This window comes from Theropithecus gelada, chromosome 7b (genome assembly GCF_003255815.1).
Source record: "Theropithecus gelada isolate Dixy chromosome 7b, Tgel_1.0, whole genome shotgun sequence".
NCBI classification, from domain to species: Eukaryota; Metazoa; Chordata; class Mammalia; order Primates; family Cercopithecidae; genus Theropithecus; species Theropithecus gelada.
Window position 1 is genome coordinate 46,314,730 of NC_037675.1, and position 6,615 is coordinate 46,321,344.

The 6,615-nt window shown below is 43.0% G+C and overlaps 2 pseudogenes; both read right to left on the reverse strand.

Annotated features, from left to right (window-relative positions):
- Positions 1 to 459: 459 nt before the first annotated feature.
- Positions 460 to 892, reverse strand: LOC112628389 (annotated as a pseudogene).
- An 841-nt stretch (positions 893 to 1,733) lies between these two features.
- LOC112629434 lies at positions 1,734 to 2,214 on the reverse strand (annotated as a pseudogene).
- Between the last annotated feature and the right edge of the window lie 4,401 nt (positions 2,215 to 6,615).

Here is a 6,615-nt window from a genome sequence, read left to right on the forward strand (position 1 = left end):
AAGTAGGAAAGACCCTTTTGTTGGGGTGGACACGGAACATGCACGAGTCCATGATAAAATGACTCAAGAGAAGGATCCCAAGGGCCAACTTCTCCGCAACATGAGCGCAAGCTCAGTGAGGTCTGGGAATGGGAGAGTTCCGGGTGGAACGCGGGACAAGACCGAGTCTCAAGGGCCTGGACCAGTGTTGGAGAAGGTAGCCCGGCTGTCCTGGTGGGTCGGCCGCCCCGGGCCCGCCCCTGCCGCCTGGCCACAGTGAAGTCTCGCTAGAGACCCTCAGAGGCACGCTCTGGTTCTCTGGAGAACTGGGGGCGGGAGTGGTGGAACTGAACAGGCGGAAGGTGGGGGTCGGAGGGACAATGTGGCTTTTTTTAAAAAAAGCATCTACCAGCATCACACTACTGGGTCTGATGTCCCCTTTAACCAACGCTTGTTACAGGTTACAGCATAAATAAAAACTCAAGAAAAATAAATACGTCGGCTCCTATGAGGTTGGAAATGGTGTGGACGCAGGCTGTGAATGCGCAGGCCAGGAGGCGGGCGGGTGAGCGATCGAGGAGCAGACCCGGCAGGAGACGCCTGTGGGGTAGTGTCCTCCTGCATGTTTGAGCTGTCGATCCGCGCCACCTTGCGGAGGGGCGCCGAACTCTCGCCTTCCAGTTCCCCTTGCTCCTGGTCTCTCTTATTGGCAGCGTTCTTTTTATCCATTGCTGATGCAGGTAGCACAGGAGGATGTTTGCCTTTTCGGTCACGATGATCTGTTCAGACGGGTATTCTCGGGTGGGCAGGTAGACTGAGGGCCGTCGGTTCGAGGTTTTGCATCGGAGTCCGCGTGAAATAGACAAACATTGATTTTGTTGTAGACAGGCAGTCCTTTCAAAAAATCTGCCATCTTCTGTTTTTTCCGTCGCCACCTCAGCCGCCGCCTCAGCCTCCACCGCCGCCACCACAGCCCTGGGGCCCCTTTTATAAGGACACTAATCTCATTTGTGAGGGCTTCACCCTCACGAACTAATAGCCTCCCAAAGACCCCACCACCTAGAACCATCACATTGAGGATTTCAACATACGAATGGAGGTGGAGGGGACACAAACATTCAGTTCATAACATTATTCTATCTACAAGAAGACAAACTCCAGATTCTAAAATGGCTTTCTTTTACTTGAATTGCAGGCATGGATCTCTCTGTCTAGAGTCTTACAAAGGAAACAGGTAGGTTTTCGTACATTCCACTATTAAGCTGTTTCCCTCAATAGAAAAATCAGTTAAATGTTTTTAAAAATACTTTTAATAACATTTGTTTTTTTGTGTAGTTTTTTATTTTGTTTTGTTTTGTTTTGTTTTTTTGAGACAGAGTCTCGCTCTGTCGCCCGGGCTGGAGTGCAGTGGCACGATCTCGACTCACTGCAAGCTCCGCCTCCCGGGTTCACGCCATTCTCCTGCGTCAGTCTCTGAGTAGCTGGGACTACAGGCGCCCGCCACCACGCCCGGGTAATTTTTTTTGTATTTTTAGTAGAGACGGGGTTTCACAGTGTTAGCCAGGATAGTCTTCATCTCCTGACCTTGTGATCCGCCCGCCTCGGCCTCCCAAAGTGCTGGGATTAACAGTCGTGAGCCACTGCCCCCAGCATCAAAGTCCACTTTTAAGCACACAATATTATGAATATTAAAAAGCATATATGCTCCCCAGAAAAGGCAATTCAGCATTTTCAGAAAGAGCATTTGGCAATATTCAACGCATAAAGAGACCGTGCTTAGGGCCATCCACTCTCCAGATTTTCAGTGCTTCCTGGTTTTACAACTGTTGATCAGAGTAGCTACAGAAGGCATCTAGGGATCTGACATAACAAGGGGCACCTAGATGTTTGATGTGAAGATGTCAATGAATGCAGTGAAGTTAGAATTCATAACTTCCATGCTCTGGAAAGAAGGGGCCAATTTACTGCAGCTCAGCTGAACTGCTTAATGATGTTGCTGATCTTCTCAAATCTGTGGCTATCATGATGCTCTTTGCAGTGGTAATGGGAAATAACCAAGAATGTAGCTCTTTCAAACCTCAGAACTTCATTGACTTCAAGAATTTGGGCAAAATTCCTTGTGTTCATCTTCAGCTGCTAAACATTCGAAATCAGCTGATAGGCAATACTGGACCAGGCTTTGTAGAGTTTTTCATCCCAGGTGGATGTTTGCAAATAAGCACACTCTAGTGGGTGAGACAAATAAATCAAGTCCAGGTATGGATGAGGCTCCATCCATACTGTTCAGATACTCTTGATCTGAAAACCTGTGAACTAGCAAGACAAATTACCTATCCCATACATGGCCAACATACAATAGTGGGACAGGAATAGAATAACTGCAATAAATATTTCCATTAAATAAAGGAGGAAAATAGGAAATCACCAATCCACTGAAATTCTAAAATCTACCTGGGCATATGTTACTATTTTGCAGTTAGGCCCAATCCTGCTTTCTGAGAATGATTTTCTATGGTTTTTGGCTCTTCCCTTTGGGATCTTGGTTTTGCCCTCTCAGACATTCTTTTCTGCAAGAACTGTTCAATTTTCACAGATAAGTAGCCTCCTCAGCCTGCTGCCTGCTCATAGAAGTTTGAGGGTCCAGAAGTCATTTTTCACTTTGTATAGTCTCTGGTGTATTTTTGTTTGTTTTAATGTGAACTGACGCAATGACTTGTAAAATTTTGCGGATTCTTTTGTGTATCAACTGATAATCGATTTTGTTAGGTAAAAGCCACATCCATAAATATCTTCTAGATAGGCCCTTTTCTACCTCAGGCTCCCTGTGAGGCTGCTATGGGGCAATGCCCTTAAGATTCTTAGAAACCTTGATGTTTGAGAGTCTGTATTTTAACCCCTTAAGAACTGATAAAATAAGAGATCATAAGACTAATGGAATGGACTTTGAACTTTGTGGCAATATGATACCAAATTATCAACAAGACCTAAGGCCACGCCAAACAAGGTTTAAGTCGTGCACCCCTACACTTAAAGACTAAAGTATGTTTTAACTGCCACAGATTCTTCTTTTTCTCTAGCAGCTAATTAAGCACTGGCCTTGAGGTAAGCAATACTGAAACAACTGCAGCTCATCAACCACCAGACACTGACTGACACCTCTGTTCTTCAAACCACAACTGTAGCTTTGATTGGACAAGAGGCCGATTTTAGTAACTTTCTCCTGATAAGAGACCACTGACCCTAGACTGGTTCTGGCTGGTTTACAAAGGCTGTACTGAGTGCCTTCACCTTTGACATATGAGACCCAAATCTATAATGCATTTAAATGTTAAGTCTCCACCCTAAAGTGAACATGGGATGCATGTAACATGCATTTTTGCTTACTATGCTTGCATGCCCCGCTTTGTGAATATCTATAGCTCCTCCTATAACCTGTTGATTACGTATACTTAGCTAACCCATTTGACATAAATCCCTGTTCCACCCTTCCCTCCCTCTAAGTGCTTGCTTTCTGTCTCCACTGAAGGCTATGCTTCCTAGCCTGTCAGGATGGCCAGCCTGCAAACTGCAACCCTTTATAAAAAATAAAACTCTCTTTTCTAACTTTGTACATCTCACAAATTTAAGTTAACAGAATCTTACAAGGTCTTTTATCTGTTTCTGAACTCTTAACAAAAGGCTTACAATCACATCCCTGGATTTATTTCTATCTTGAACTAATGTTTTTCTTTTTTTTTTTTTTTTTTTTGAGACGGAGTCTCGCTCTGCCGCCCAGGCTGGAGTGCAGTGGCCGGATCTCAGCTCACTGCAAGCTCCGCCTCCCGGGTTCACGCCATTCTCCTGCCTCAGCCTCCTGAATAGCTGGGACTACAGGCGCCCGCCACCGCGCCCGGCTAGTTTTTTGTATTTTTTAGTAGAGACGGGGTTTCACCGTGTTAGCCAGGATGGTCTCGATCTCCTGACCTCGTGATCCGCCCGTCTCGGCCTCCCAAAGTGCTGGGATTACAGGCTTGAGCCACCGCGCCCGGCCGAACTAATGTTTTTCTAAGAAGACCTTAGAATTTTATCTTTGCCCTGCAGCTCTGTCATACTTTGAGCATCTTCTGCTGGGAGAAAATAACAACAAGAAATAGTTTCATTTTCAGATCTAGTTCCTACATAACTCTTCTAAATTCTGTTTGAAAATTGAATAATTTCTTTAGTGTAGATTTGTCTAGCCAGACCTTATGATTCATAGTTCAAAAACAAACAAAAAACAGTTGATACTTTCAAAGTTCTTCCTGGGAATCTAGGCCAGATACAGCAGTTCATTAAATACATTTTCTATTTGCTGTGTTATCATATTTGCTAAACCATCTGCCAGGACATGACAAGGGCCTCCTTTCCTCTAGCTTCCAATAACATTTTCCTTACTTGCCTCGAAGCCCTCATTGACATCCTCCTCACTGCCTGTCAGGATTCTAACAGTCTCCTCAAAGCTCTTTCAAGTTCTTCCTTACATCTTGTCCCAAAAGCAATGCCCACGTTTTAGGTTTTTATTACAATGGCACCCCAAATTCTGTTCTACTTATCTAATGATGTATAAATGGGCTTCAAAAAATAGTTGCTTAGAACAATAATGATTTTATTATATCTCATGATTAAGAGAATGAGAGATTTGGGCAGGTTTCAGCTGGGTGATCTTTTTACTCCTTTTAGTATCAAGGGAGGTCATCAGTAGTATTTACCTGGTGAATAGGAAGTGTGGAGGATCTAGAGACCTTCACTCATATATCTGGCATTGTGGCAGGAATGACTAGAAGGCTGGGCTCAGCTGGCTCCGCTGCCCAGAATATAGCCTGTCCAGGATAGGGGTCTTCTCACATCATGGCTCAGGGCTCTAAGAGCAAGTATTCAAGTGAATAAGGCAGAAATTGCATGGTCTTTTACAACCTAGTCTCAGAAGCCACGGAGTTTCATTTTTACTGTACTCTGTAGGTCAAAGTCTACTAGTCTACCCAGATTCAAGAAGAAGGAACAAAGACCCAATGTCTCAATGGAAACAAAGTAAAAGAATATGCAGTCATTTTTAAAAACCATCCTAGCAGACTGCACTACAGAAAATGTTAAAGCAAGTTCTTCAAACTGAAGTGATAGCAGAGGGAAACTTAGATCTAAGCAAAGGAATAAAGAGCACCAGAAATACTAAACATGTAGGCAAATAAAAAGAACACTTTTAGTGAACGAAAATCTGATTTTTCCCTTATTTGCTTACTTTACTTTCTGTGATGTGAGGGAGAAAAAGGACCCAGCCCATGTGGCTTCACATTGGGAAAAAGCGGCACCCACTGTTTCCTAAAATTTAGAGCTAGGAGGGACTGCAAAGAGCTGATCCTATCCCTGAATTTTTAGAATCGAATTCCTGTATCACAGTTGAAATGATTGTCAAAGGTAAGAACATAATGTTTGTCCACTGGGGGATAATTCTGTTGGGGATACCCGAAGGAATATGTGAATTTGAAGATGTGAATTCTATTTTTGGAAAGCTTAATGCAACAGAGTCTGATATAATGGCAAGTGACGGCTGCTTCTGGGACTGAGTCCCCACGACTACCACCTTCTTCTGAATAATTACTGGAAAATATACCTAGACTAAAGTTTATGACTAAATTTAGGGCCTGTATGTTCTGATTTTCCTCCAGATAATAAGGCTATGAGATCTACTGAATTGAATTGATTTACAGAAATTAGATTTTCATGCCCTCCCTAGTTGTTACTGTTGTTTATACAGCTTACATATTTTCTAGAGCAGGAATCTTCTTAACTTCAAGATCCTCAGGGACTCAAAGTTCATGATGGGAGCTCAGCAAATGTACTGGGATAGACAGATATATGGTATTTGTGTACATCAAACTTGATCTAAAGACTTCACCAAGAACATGAGACCCAACAGAAAAATAAGACTTTAAACAGAATTTTTTAAGGATAAGTTTCAAAAAATAAAATAAAATGGGGTATGTTTTAAATTTTAAAGACTGGTAACAAGATAGTATGAATTTTTTCGTGTGGCTGGGCACAGTGGCTCATCCCTGTGGTCCCAACAATTTGGGAGGCCGAGTTGGGTAGATCACATGAGTCCAGGAGTTCAACACCAGCCTGGGCAATGCGGGGAATCCCGTCTCTACAAAAAATATACAAAAAAAATTAGCCAGGCATGGTGGCATACACCTGTAGTCCCAGATACTTGGAAGGCTGAGGTGGGAGGAGCCCTTGAGCCTGGGAGGATGAGGCTGCAGTGAGTTGAGATTGTACCACGGCACTCCAGCCTGGGCAACAGAGTGAGACACTGTTTCAAATAATAATAATAATAATAATAAACACTTTTAAATTATTTCTTAAATTCCCATATAGCAGTAAAAATGTACAGCAAGCACAGCACAAATGACAGGAGTAAAATAGATGTAACTTTATGCAACTGCAGAATCACTTGTTTTGTCAACCAGCATGGAAACTGTCAGAACTGTCAATCAATTAAGCAAGGGAGATAGAAAAGGTGTCACTTTCAAACAGTATAATAATAGAAATAATGACAATACCTCATTCTCATCAGAGGGAGGAGAAAAGTGATATCAGGATATTTCTTTCTCGAGGCCTCTC